This window comes from Hoplias malabaricus, chromosome 8 (genome assembly GCF_029633855.1).
Source record: "Hoplias malabaricus isolate fHopMal1 chromosome 8, fHopMal1.hap1, whole genome shotgun sequence".
NCBI lineage: Eukaryota > Metazoa > Chordata > Actinopteri > Characiformes > Erythrinidae > Hoplias > Hoplias malabaricus.
In genome coordinates, this window is record NC_089807.1 from 22,163,378 (window position 1) to 22,177,082 (window position 13,705).

At 50.5% G+C, this 13,705-nt stretch overlaps 1 non-coding gene across 1 annotated transcript; it reads left to right on the forward strand.

The window, feature by feature from the left end:
- The first annotated feature begins 2,698 nt into the window (after nt 1–2,698).
- trnae-cuc (transfer RNA glutamic acid (anticodon CUC)) lies at nt 2,699–2,770 on the forward strand. The gene has a single exon. It is a non-coding gene; the product is annotated as a tRNA-Glu (tRNA).
- Nucleotides 2,771–13,705: the final 10,935 nt, after the last annotated feature.

A 13,705-nucleotide genomic window follows, 5' to 3' on the forward strand; every position in this document is an offset into this window, starting at 1 on the left:
ACGGTGTCCCTGGTGGTCTAGTGGCTAGGATTCGGCGCTCTCACCGCCGCGGCCCGGGTTCGATTCCTGGTCAGGGAAGCGTGTGCTTTCTTGCACACCAAGTCCACTACAAGACTCTGGAAGCCCCCCACCCACATGCTGTGTAGGTTAAAGGAATGTAAAGCGTCCTCCTTCTGCTACTTCCTTTTTTGCCAAACTTCTAAACGACACGTTGCTGCCTCATTCACCACCTCCACACACCCACACCAGCGTGGCTTTATGCTTTCAAGTCTGCAAGTCTTTTAGGGAGGCAAGATAAAGTTTGAGAAATTTGAATGGAACAGTGTAAATGATCCGTCACTGCCTTCAGCAGATTGCACTCTGGCATGCCAGCGCATCTGCAGGCAGGCACCTGGCCATGATATCCGGCAGTGGCGCGAGGGAAAAGAAAAGTCTTCTTCGCGCCGGATTTGAACCCGCGACCTAAGGATGGCCTTATTAACAACTACAGTCCTCTGCTCTACCAACTGAGCTATCAAAGGTGCTAGCCTAAAGAGTTGGACTGAAAACTGACAAGTGCATTTAGGACAGACTCGGATGCTCTCCTATGATTGTAGAACGAGTACATCTGGCAAAAGCCTAGCCCTAGCCCCTGAACTTAATCCTATCTCCTTCCTTTCAGACGGGGCTGAAAACGGTGTCCCTGGTGGTCTAGTGGCTAGGATTCGGCGCTCTCACCGCCGCGGCCCGGGTTCGATTCCTGGTCAGGGAAGCGTGTGCTTTCTTGCACACCAAGTCCACTACAAGACTCTGGAAGCCCCCCACCCACATGCTGTGTAGGTTAAAGGAATGTAAAGCGTCCTCCTTCTGCTACTTCCTTTTTTGCCAAACTTCTAAACGACACGTTGCTGCCTCATTCACCACCTCCACACACCCACACCAGCGTGGCTTTATGCTTTCAAGTCTGCAAGTCTTTTAGGGAGGCAAGATAAAGTTTGAGAAATTTGAATGGAACAGTGTAAATTATCCGTCACTGCCTTCAGCATATTGCACTCTGGCATGCCAGCGCATCTGCAGGCAGGCACCTGGCCATGATATCCGGCAGTGGCGCGAGGGAAAAGAAAAGTCTTCTTCGAGCCGGATTTGAACCCGCGACCTAAGGATCGCCTTATTAACTACTACAGTCCTCCGCTCTACCAACTGAACTATCAAAGGTGCTAGCCTAAAGAGTTGGACTGAAAACTGACAAATGCATTTAGGACAGACTCGGATGCTCTCCTATGATTGTAGAACGAGTACATCTGGCAAAAGCCTAGCCCTAGCCCCTGAACTTAATCCTATCTCCTTCCTTTCAGACGTGGCTGAAAACGGTGTCCCTGGTGGTCTAGTGGCTAGGATTCGGCGCTCTCACCGCCGCGGCCCGGGTTCGATTCCCGGTCATGGAAGCGTGTGCTTCCTTGCACACCAAGTCCACTACAAGACTCTGGAAGCCCCCCACCCACATGCTGTGTAGGTTAAAGGAATGTAAAGCGTCCTCCTTCTGCTACTTCCTTTTTTGCCAAACTTCTAAACGACACGTTGCTGCCTCATTCACCACCTCCACACACCCACACCAGCGTGGCTTTATGCTTTCATGTCTGCAAGTCTTTTAGGGAGGCAAGATAAAGTTTGAGAAATTTGAATGGAACAGTGTAAATGATCCGTCACTGCCTTCAGCAGATTGCACTCTGGCATGCCAGCGCATCTGCAGGCAGGCACCTGGCCATGATATCCGGCAGTGGCGCGAGGGAAAAGAAAAGTCTTCTTCGAGCCGGATTTGAACCCGCGACCTAAGGATTGCCTTATTAACAACTACAGTCCTCTGCTCTACCAACTGAGCTATCAAAGGTGCTAGCCTAAAGAGTTGGACTGAAAACTGACAAGTGCATTTAGGACAGACTCGGATGCTCTCCTATGATTGTAGAACGAGTACATCTGGCAAAAGCCTAGCCCTAGCCCCTGAACTTAATCCTATCTCCTTCCTTTCAGACGGGGCTGAAAACGGTGTCCCTGGTGGTCTAGTGGCTAGGATTCGGCGCTCTCACCGCCGCGGCCCGGGTTCGATTCCTGGTCAGGGAATCGTGTGCTTCCTTGCACACCAAGTCCACTACAAGACTCTGGAAGCCCCCCACCCACATGCTGTGTAGGTTAAAGGAATGTAAAGCGTCCTCCTTCTGCTACTTCCTTTTTTGCCAAACTTCTAAACGACACGTTGCTGCCTCATTCACCACCTCCACACACCCACACCAGCGTGGCTTTATGCTTTCATGTCTGCAAGTCTTTTAGGGAGGCAAGATAAAGTTTGAGAAATTTGAATGGAACAGTGTAAATGATCCGTCACTGCCTTCAGCATATTGCACTCTGGCATGCCAGCGCATCTGCAGGCAGGCACCTGGCCATGATATCCGGCAGTGGCGCGAGGGAAAAGAAAAGTCTTCTTCGAGCCGGATTTGAACCCGCGACCTAAGGATCGCCTTATTAACAACTACAGTCCTCCGCTCTACCAACTGAACTATCAAAGGTGCTAGCCTAAAGAGTTGGACTGAAAACTGACAAATGCATTTAGGACAGACTCGGATGCTCTCCTATGATTGTAGAACGAGTACATCTGGCAAAAGCCTAGCCCTAGCCCCTGAACTTAATCCTATCTCCTTCCTTTCAGACGTGGCTGAAAACGGTGTCCCTGGTGGTCTAGTGGCTAGGATTCGGCGCTCTCACCGCCGCGGCCCGGGTTCGATTCCCGGTCAGGGAAGCGTGTGCTTCCTTGCACACCAAGTCCACTACAAGACTCTGGAAGCCCCCCACCCACATGCTGTGTAGGTTAAAGGAATGTAAAGCGTCCTTCTTCTGCTACTTCCTTTTTTGCCAAACTTCTAAACGACACGTTGCTGCCTCATTCACCACCTCCACACACCCACACCAGCGTGGCTTTATGCTTTCATGTCTGCAAGTCTTTTAGGGAGGCAAGATAAAGTTTGAGAAATTTGAATGGAACAGTGTAAATGATCCGTCACTGCCTTCAGCAGATTGCACTCTGGCATGCCAGCGCATCTGCAGGCAGGCACCTGGCCATGATATCCGGCAGTGGCGCGAGGGAAAAGAAAAGTCTTCTTCGAGCCGGATTTGAACCCGCGACCTAAGGATTGCCTTATTAACAACTACAGTCCTCCGCTCTACCAACTGAGCTATCAAAGGTGCTAGCCTAAAGAGTTGGACTGAAAACTGACAAGTGCATTTAGGACAGACTCGGATGCTCTCCTATGATTGTAGAACGAGTACATCTGGCAAAAGCCTAGCCCTAGCCCCTGAACTTAATCCTATCTCCTTCCTTTCAGACGTGGCTGAAAACAGTGTCCCTGGTGGTCTAGTGGCTAGGATTCGGCGTTCTCATCTCCGCGGCCCGGGTTCGATTCCCGGTCAGGGAAGCGTGTGCTTTCTTGCACACCAAGTCCACTACAAGACTCTGGAAGCCCCCCACCCACATGCTGTGTAGGTTAAAGGAATGTAAAGCGTCCTCCTTCTGCTACTTCCTTTTTTGCCAAACTTCTAAACGACACGTTGCTGCCTCATTCACCACCTCCACACACCCACACCAGCGTGGCTTTATGCTTTCAAGTCTGCAAGTCTTTTAGGGAGGCAAGATAATGTTTGAGAAATTTGAATGGAACAGTGTAAATGATCCGTCACTGCCTTTAGCAGATTGCACTCTGGCATGCCAGCGCATCTGCAGGCAGGCACCTGGCCATGATATCCGGCAGTGGCGCGAGGGAAAAGAAAAGTCTTCTTCGAGCCGGATTTGAACCCGCAACCTAAGGATCGCCTTATTAACAACTACAGTCCTCCACTCTACCAACTGAGCTATCAAAGGTGCTAGCCTAAAGAGTTGGACTGAAAACTGACAAGTGCATTTAGGACAGACTCGGATGCTCTCCTATGATTGTAGAACGAGTACATCTGGCAAAAGCCTAGCCCTAGCCCCTGAACTTAATCCTATCTCCTTCCTTTCAGACGTGGCTGAAAACAGTGTCCCTGGTGGTCTAGTGGCTAGGATTCGGCGTTCTCATCTCCGCGGCCCGGGTTCGATTCCCGGTCAGGGAAGCGTGTGCTTTCTTGCACACCAAGTCCACTACAAGACTCTGGAAGCCCCCCACCCACATGCTGTGTAGGTTAAAGGAATGTAAAGCGTCCTCCTTCTGCTACTTCCTTTTTTGCCAAACTTCTAAACGACACGTTGCTGCCTCATTCACCACCTCCACACACCCACACCAGCGTGGCTTTATGCTTTCAAGTCTGCAAGTCTTTTAGGGAGGCAAGATAATGTTTGAGAAATTTGAATGGAACAGTGTAAATGATCCGTCACTGCCTTCAGCAGATTGCACTCTTGCATGCCAGCGCATCTGCAGGCAGGCACCTGGCCATGATATCCCGCATTGGCGCGAGGGAAAAGAAAAGTCTTCTTCGAGCCGGATTTGAACCCGCGACCTAAGGATCAACTTATTAACAACTACAGTCCTCTGCTCTACCAACTGAGCTATCAAAGGTGCTAGCCTAAAGAGTTGGACTGAAAACTGACAAGTGCATTTAGGACAGACTCGGATGCTCTCCTATGATTGTAGAACGAGTACATCTGGCAAAAGCCTAGCCCTAGCCCCTGAACTTAATCCTATCTCCTTCCTTTCAGACGTGGCTGAAAACGGTGTCCCTGGTGGTCTAGTGGCTAGGATTCGGCGCTCTCACCGCCGCGGCCTGGGTTCGATTCCCGGTCAGGGAAGCGTGTGCTTTCTTGCACACCAAGTCCACTACAAGACTCTGGAAGCCCCCCACCCACATGCTGTGTAGGTTAAAGGAATGTAAAGCGTCCTCCTTCTGCTACTTCCTTTTTTGCCAAACTTCTAAACGACACGTTGCTGCCTCATTCACCACCTCCACACACCCACACCAGCGTGGCTTTATGCTTTCAAGTCTGCAAGTCTTTTAGGGAGGCAAGATAATGTTTGAGAAATTTGAATGGAACAGTGTAAATGATCCGTCACTGCCTTCAGCAGATTGCACTCTGGCATGCCAGCGCATCTGCAGGCAGGCACCTGGCCATGATATCCGGCAGTGGCGGGAGGGAAAAGAAAAGTCTTCTTCGAGCCGGATTTGAACCCGCGACCTAAGGATGGCCTAATTAACAACGACAGTGCTCTGCTCTACCAACTGAGCTATCAAAGGTGCTAGACTAAAGAGTTGGACTGAAAACTGACAAGTGCATTTAGGACAGACTCGGATGCTCTCCTATGATTGTAGAACGGGTACATCTGGCACAAGCCTAGCCCTAGCCCCTGAACTTAATCCTATCTCCTTCCTTTCAGACGTGGCTGAAAATGGTGTCCCTGGTGGTCTAGTGGCTAGGATTCGGCGCTTTCACCTCCGCGGCCCTGGTTCGATTCCCGGTCAGGGAAGCGTGTGCTTTCTTGCACACCAAGTCCACTACAAGACTCTGGAAGCCCCCCGCCCACATGCTGTGTAGGTTAAAGGAATGTAAAGCGTCCTCCTTCTGCTACTTCCTTTTTTGCCAAACTTCTAAACGACACGTTGCTGCCTCATTCACCACCTCCACACACCCACACCAGCGTGGCTTTATGCTTTCAAGTCTGCAAGTCTTTTAGGGAGGCAAGATAAAGTTTGAGAAATTTGAATGGAACAGTGTAAATGATCCGTCACTGCCTTCAGCATATTGCACTCTGGCATGCCAGCGCATCTGCAGGCAGGCACCTGGCCATGATATCCGGCAGTGGCGCGAGGGAAAAGAAAAGTCTTCTTCGAGCCGGATTTGAACCCGCGACCTAAGGATTGCCTTATTAACAACTACAGTCCTCCGCTCTACCAACTGAGCTATCAAAGGTGCTAGCCTAAAGAGTTGGACTGAAAACTGACAAGTGCATTTAGGACAGACTCGGATGCTCTCCTATGATTGTAGAACGAGTACATCTGGCAAAAGCCTAGCCCTAGCCCCTGAACTTAATCCTATCTCCTTCCTTTCAGACGTGGCTGAAAACGGTGTCCCTGGTGGTCTAGTGGCTAGGATTCGGCGCTCTTACCGCCGCGGCCCGGGTTCGATTCCCGCTCAGGGAAACGTGTGCTTTCTTGCACACCAAGTCCACTACAAGACTCTGGAAGCCCCCCACCCACATGCTGTGTAGGTTAAAGGAATGTAAAGCGTCCTCCTTCTGCTACTTCCTTTTTTGCCAAACTTCTAAACGACACGTTGCTGCCTCATTCACCACCTCCACACACCCACACCAGCGTGGCTTTATGCTTTCAAGTCTGCAAGTCTTTTAGGGAGGCAAGATAATGTTTGAGAAATTTGAATGGAACAGTGTAAATGATCCGTCACTGCCTTCAGCATATTGCACTCTGGCATGCCAGCGCATCTGCAGGCAGGCACCTGGCCATGATATCCGGCAGTGGCGTGAGGGAAAAGAAAAGTCTTCTTCGAGCCGGATTTGAACCCGCGACCTAAGGATTGCCTTATTAACAACTACAGTCCTCCGCTCTACCAACTGAGCTATCAAAGGTGCTAGCCTAAAAAGTTTGACTGAAAACTGACAAGTGCATTTAGGACAGACTCGGATGCTCTCCTATGATTGTAGAACGAGTACATCTGGCAAAAGCCTAGCCCTAGCCCCTGAACTTAATCCTATCTCCTTCCTTTCAGACGTGGCTGAAAACGGTGTCCCTGGTGGTCTAGTGGCTAGGATTCGGCGCTCTCACCGCCGCGGCCCGGATTCGATTCCCGCTCAGGGAAGCGTGTGCTTTCTTGCACACCAAGTCCACTACAAGACTCTGGAAGCCCCCCACCCACATGCTGTGTAGGTTAAAGGAATGTAAAGCGTCCTCCTTCTGCTACTTCCTTTTTTGCCAAACTTCTAAACGACACGTTGCTGCCTCATTCACCACCTCCACACACCCACACCAGCGTGGCTTTATGCTTTCAAGTCTGCAAGTCTTTTAGGGAGGCAAGATAATGTTTGAGAAATTTGAATGGAACAGTGTAAATGATCCGTCACTGCCTTCAGCAGATTGCACTCTGGCATGCCAGCGCATCTGCAGGCAGGCACCTGGCCATGATATCCGGCAGTGGCGCGATGGAAAAGAAAAGTCTTCTTCGAGCCGGATTTGAACCCGCGACCTAAGGATTGCCTTATTAACAACTACAGTCCTCCGCTCTACCAACTGAGCTATCAAAGGCGCTAGCCTAAAGAGTTGGACTGAAAACTGACAAGTGCATTTAGGACAGACTCGGATGCTCTCCTATGATTGTAGAACGAGTACATCTGGCAAAAGCCTAGCCCTAGCCCCTGAACTTAATCCTATCTCCGTCCTTTCAGACGTGGCTGAAAACGGTGTCCCTGGTGGTCTAGTGGCTAGGATTCGGCGCTCTCACCGCCGCGGCCCGGGTTCGATTCCCGCTCAGGGAAGCGTGTGCTTTCTTGCACACCAAGTCCACTACAAGACTCTGGAAGCCCCCTACCCACATGCTGTGTAGGTTAAAGGAATGTAAAGCGTCCTCCTTCTGCTACTTCCTTTTTTGCCAAACTTCTAAACGACACGTTGCTGCCTCATTCACCACCTCCACACACCCACACCAGCGTGGCTTTATGCTTTCAAGTCTGCAAGTCTTTTAGGGAGGCAAGATAAAGTTTGAGAAATTTGAATGGAACAGTGTAAATGATCCGTCACTGCCTTCAGCAGATTGCACTCTGGCATGCCAGCGCATCTGCAGGCAGGCACCTGGCCATGAAATCCGGCAGTGGCGCGAGGGAAAAGAAAAGTCTTCTTCGAGCCGGATTTGAACCCGCGACCTAAGGATTGCCTTACTAACAACTACAGTCCTCCGCTCTACCAACTGAGCTATCAAAGGCACTAGCCTAAAGAGTTGGACTGTAAACTGACAAGTGCATTTAGGACAGACTCGGATGCTCTCCTATGATTGTAGAACGAGTACATCTGGCAAAAGCCTAGCCCTAGCCCCTGAACTTAATCCTATCTCCTTCCTTTCAGACGTGGCTGAAAACGGTGTCCCTGGTGGTCTAGTGGCTAGGATTCGGCGCTCTCACCGCCGCGGCCCGGGTTCGATTCCCGCTCAGGGAAGCGTGTGCTTTCTTGCACACCAAGTCCACTACAAGACTCTGGAAGCCCCCCACCCACATGCTGTGTAGGTTAAAGGAATGTAAAGCGTCCTCCTTCTGCTACTTCCTTTTTTGCCAAACTTCTAAACGACACGTTGCTGCCTCATTCACCACCTCCACACACCCACACCAGCGTGGCTTTATGCTTTCAAGTCTGCAAGTCTTTTAGGGAGGCAAGATAAAGTTTGAGAAATTTGAATGGAACAGTGTAAATGATCCGTCACTGCCTTCAGCATATTGCACTCTGGCATGCCAGCGCATCTGCAGGCAGGCACCTGGCCATGATATCCGGCAGTGGCGTGAGGGAAAAGAAAAGTCTTCTTCGAGCCGGATTTGAACCCGCGACCTAAGGATTGCCTTATTAACAACTACAGTCCTCCGCTCTACCAACTGAGCTATCAAAGGTGCTAGCCTAAAGAGTTGGACTGAAAACTGACAAGTGCATTTAGGACAGACTCGGATGCTCTCCTATGATTGTAGAACGAGTACATCTGGCAAAAGCCTAGCCCTAGCCCCTGAACTTAATCCTATCTCCTTCCTTTCAGACGTGGCTGAAAACGGTGTCCCTGGTGGTCTAGTGGCTAGGATTCGGCGCTCTTACCGCCGCGGCCCGGGTTCGATTCCCGCTCAGGGAAACGTGTGCTTTCTTGCACACCAAGTCCACTACAAGACTCTGGAAGCCCCCCACCCACATGCTGTGTAGGTTAAAGGAATGTAAAGCGTCCTCCTTCTGCTACTTCCTTTTTTGCCAAACTTCTAAACGACACGTTGCTGCCTCATTCACCACCTCCACACACCCACACCAGCGTGGCTTTATGCTTTCAAGTCTGCAAGTCTTTTAGGGAGGCAAGATAAAGTTTGAGAAATTTGAATGGAACAGTGTAAATGATCCGTCACTGCCTTCAGCATATTGCACTCTGGCATGCCAGCGCATCTGCAGGCAGGCACCTGGCCATGATATCCGGCAGTGGCGCGAGGGAAAAGAAAAGTCTTCTTCGAGCCGGATTTGAACCCGCGACCTAAGGATTGCCTTATTAACAACTACAGTCCTCCGCTCTACCAACTGAGCTATCAAAGGTGCTAGCCTAAAGAGTTGGACTGAAAACTGACAAGTGCATTTAGGACAGACTCGGATGCTCTCCTATGATTGTAGAACGAGTACATCTGGCAAAAGCCTAGCCCTAGCCCCTGAACTTAATCCTATCTCCTTCCTTTCAGACGTGGCTGAAAACGGTGTCCCTGGTGGTCTAGTGGCTAGGATTCGGCGCTCTTACCGCCGCGGCCCGGGTTCGATTCCCGCTCAGGGAAACGTGTGCTTTCTTGCACACCAAGTCCACTACAAGACTCTGGAAGCCCCCCACCCACATGCTGTGTAGGTTAAAGGAATGTAAAGCGTCCTCCTTCTGCTACTTCCTTTTTTGCCAAACTTCTAAACGACACGTTGCTGCCTCATTCACCACCTCCACACACCCACACCAGCGTGGCTTTATGCTTTCAAGTCTGCAAGTCTTTTAGGGAGGCAAGATAATGTTTGAGAAATTTGAATGGAACAGTGTAAATGATCCGTCACTGCCTTCAGCATATTGCACTCTGGCATGCCAGCGCATCTGCAGGCAGGCACCTGGCCATGATATCCGGCAGTGGCGTGAGGGAAAAGAAAAGTCTTCTTCGAGCCGGATTTGAACCCGCGACCTAAGGATTGCCTTATTAACAACTACAGTCCTCCGCTCTACCAACTGAGCTATCAAAGGTGCTAGCCTAAAAAGTTTGACTGAAAACTGACAAGTGCATTTAGGACAGACTCGGATGCTCTCCTATGATTGTAGAACGAGTACATCTGGCAAAAGCCTAGCCCTAGCCCCTGAACTTAATCCTATCTCCTTCCTTTCAGACGTGGCTGAAAACGGTGTCCCTGGTGGTCTAGTGGCTAGGATTCGGCGCTCTCACCGCCGCGGCCCGGATTCGATTCCCGCTCAGGGAAGCGTGTGCTTTCTTGCACACCAAGTCCACTACAAGACTCTGGAAGCCCCCCACCCACATGCTGTGTAGGTTAAAGGAATGTAAAGCGTCCTCCTTCTGCTACTTCCTTTTTTGCCAAACTTCTAAACGACACGTTGCTGCCTCATTCACCACCTCCACACACCCACACCAGCGTGGCTTTATGCTTTCAAGTCTGCAAGTCTTTTAGGGAGGCAAGATAATGTTTGAGAAATTTGAATGGAACAGTGTAAATGATCCGTCACTGCCTTCAGCAGATTGCACTCTGGCATGCCAGCGCATCTGCAGGCAGGCACCTGGCCATGATATCCGGCAGTGGCGCGATGGAAAAGAAAAGTCTTCTTCGAGCCGGATTTGAACCCGCGACCTAAGGATTGCCTTATTAACAACTACAGTCCTCCGCTCTACCAACTGAGCTATCAAAGGCGCTAGCCTAAAGAGTTGGACTGAAAACTGACAAGTGCATTTAGGACAGACTCGGATGCTCTCCTATGATTGTAGAACGAGTACATCTGGCAAAAGCCTAGCCCTAGCCCCTGAACTTAATCCTATCTCCGTCCTTTCAGACGTGGCTGAAAACGGTGTCCCTGGTGGTCTAGTGGCTAGGATTCGGCGCTCTCACCGCCGCGGCCCGGGTTCGATTCCCGCTCAGGGAAGCGTGTGCTTTCTTGCACACCAAGTCCACTACAAGACTCTGGAAGCCCCCTACCCACATGCTGTGTAGGTTAAAGGAATGTAAAGCGTCCTCCTTCTGCTACTTCCTTTTTTGCCAAACTTCTAAACGACACGTTGCTGCCTCATTCACCACCTCCACACACCCACACCAGCGTGGCTTTATGCTTTCAAGTCTGCAAGTCTTTTAGGGAGGCAAGATAAAGTTTGAGAAATTTGAATGGAACAGTGTAAATGATCCGTCACTGCCTTCAGCAGATTGCACTCTGGCATGCCAGCGCATCTGCAGGCAGGCACCTGGCCATGAAATCCGGCAGTGGCGCGAGGGAAAAGAAAAGTCTTCTTCGAGCCGGATTTGAACCCGCGACCTAAGGATTGCCTTACTAACAACTACAGTCCTCCGCTCTACCAACTGAGCTATCAAAGGCACTAGCCTAAAGAGTTGGACTGTAAACTGACAAGTGCATTTAGGACAGACTCGGATGCTCTCCTATGATTGTAGAACGAGTACATCTGGCAAAAGCCTAGCCCTAGCCCCTGAACTTAATCCTATCTCCTTCCTTTCAGACGTGGCTGAAAACGGTGTCCCTGGTGGTCTAGTGGCTAGGATTCGGCGCTCTCACCGCCGCGGCCCGGGTTCGATTCCCGCTCAGGGAAGCGTGTGCTTTCTTGCACACCAAGTCCACTACAAGACTCTGGAAGCCCCCCACCCACATGCTGTGTAGGTTAAAGGAATGTAAAGCGTCCTCCTTCTGCTACTTCCTTTTTTGCCAAACTTCTAAACGACACGTTGCTGCCTCATTCACCACCTCCACACACCCACACCAGCGTGGCTTTATGCTTTCAAGTCTGCAAGTCTTTTAGGGAGGCAAGATAAAGTTTGAGAAATTTGAATGGAACAGTGTAAATGATCCGTCACTGCCTTCAGCATATTGCACTCTGGCATGCCAGCGCATCTGCAGGCAGGCACCTGGCCATGATATCCGGCAGTGGCGTGAGGGAAAAGAAAAGTCTTCTTCGAGCCGGATTTGAACCCGCGACCTAAGGATTGCCTTATTAACAACTACAGTCCTCCGCTCTACCAACTGAGCTATCAAAGGTGCTAGCCTAAAGAGTTGGACTGAAAACTGACAAGTGCATTTAGGACAGACTCGGATGCTCTCCTATGATTGTAGAACGAGTACATCTGGCAAAAGCCTAGCCCTAGCCCCTGAACTTAATCCTATCTCCTTCCTTTCAGACGTGGCTGAAAACGGTGTCCCTGGTGGTCTAGTGGCTAGGATTCGGCGCTCTTACCGCCGCGGCCCGGGTTCGATTCCCGCTCAGGGAAACGTGTGCTTTCTTGCACACCAAGTCCACTACAAGACTCTGGAAGCCCCCCACCCACATGCTGTGTAGGTTAAAGGAATGTAAAGCGTCCTCCTTCTGCTACTTCCTTTTTTGCCAAACTTCTAAACGACACGTTGCTGCCTCATTCACCACCTCCACACACCCACACCAGCGTGGCTTTATGCTTTCAAGTCTGCAAGTCTTTTAGGGAGGCAAGATAATGTTTGAGAAATTTGAATGGAACAGTGTAAATGATCCGTCACTGCCTTCAGCATATTGCACTCTGGCATGCCAGCGCATCTGCAGGCAGGCACCTGGCCATGATATCCGGCAGTGGCGTGAGGGAAAAGAAAAGTCTTCTTCGAGCCGGATTTGAACCCGCGACCTAAGGATTGCCTTATTAACAACTACAGTCCTCCGCTCTACCAACTGAGCTATCAAAGGTGCTAGCCTAAAAAGTTTGACTGAAAACTGACAAGTGCATTTAGGACAGACTCGGATGCTCTCCTATGATTGTAGAACGAGTACATCTGGCAAAAGCCTAGCCCTAGCCCCTGAACTTAATCCTATCTCCTTCCTTTCAGACGTGGCTGAAAACGGTGTCCCTGGTGGTCTAGTGGCTAGGATTCGGCGCTCTCACCGCCGCGGCCCGGATTCGATTCCCGCTCAGGGAAGCGTGTGCTTTCTTGCACACCAAGTCCACTACAAGACTCTGGAAGCCCCCCACCCACATGCTGTGTAGGTTAAAGGAATGTAAAGCGTCCTCCTTCTGCTACTTCCTTTTTTGCCAAACTTCTAAACGACACGTTGCTGCCTCATTCACCACCTCCACACACCCACACCAGCGTGGCTTTATGCTTTCAAGTCTGCAAGTCTTTTAGGGAGGCAAGATAATGTTTGAGAAATTTGAATGGAACAGTGTAAATGATCCGTCACTGCCTTCAGCAGATTGCACTCTGGCATGCCAGCGCATCTGCAGGCAGGCACCTGGCCATGATATCCGGCAGTGGCGCGATGGAAAAGAAAAGTCTTCTTCGAGCCGGATTTGAACCCGCGACCTAAGGATTGCCTTATTAACAACTACAGTCCTCCGCTCTACCAACTGAGCTATCAAAGGCGCTAGCCTAAAGAGTTGGACTGAAAACTGACAAGTGCATTTAGGACAGACTCGGATGCTCTCCTATGATTGTAGAACGAGTACATCTGGCAAAAGCCTAGCCCTAGCCCCTGAACTTAATCCTATCTCCGTCCTTTCAGACGTGGCTGAAAACGGTGTCCCTGGTGGTCTAGTGGCTAGGATTCGGCGCTCTCACCGCCGCGGCCCGGATTCGATTCCCGCTCAGGGAAGCGTGTGCTTTCTTGCACACCAAGTCCACTACAAGACTCTGGAAGCCCCCTACCCACATGCTGTGTAGGTTAAAGGAATGTAAAGCGTCCTCCTTCTGCTACTTCCTTTTTTGCCAAACTTCTAAACGACACGTTGCTGCCTCATTCACCACCTCCACACACCCACA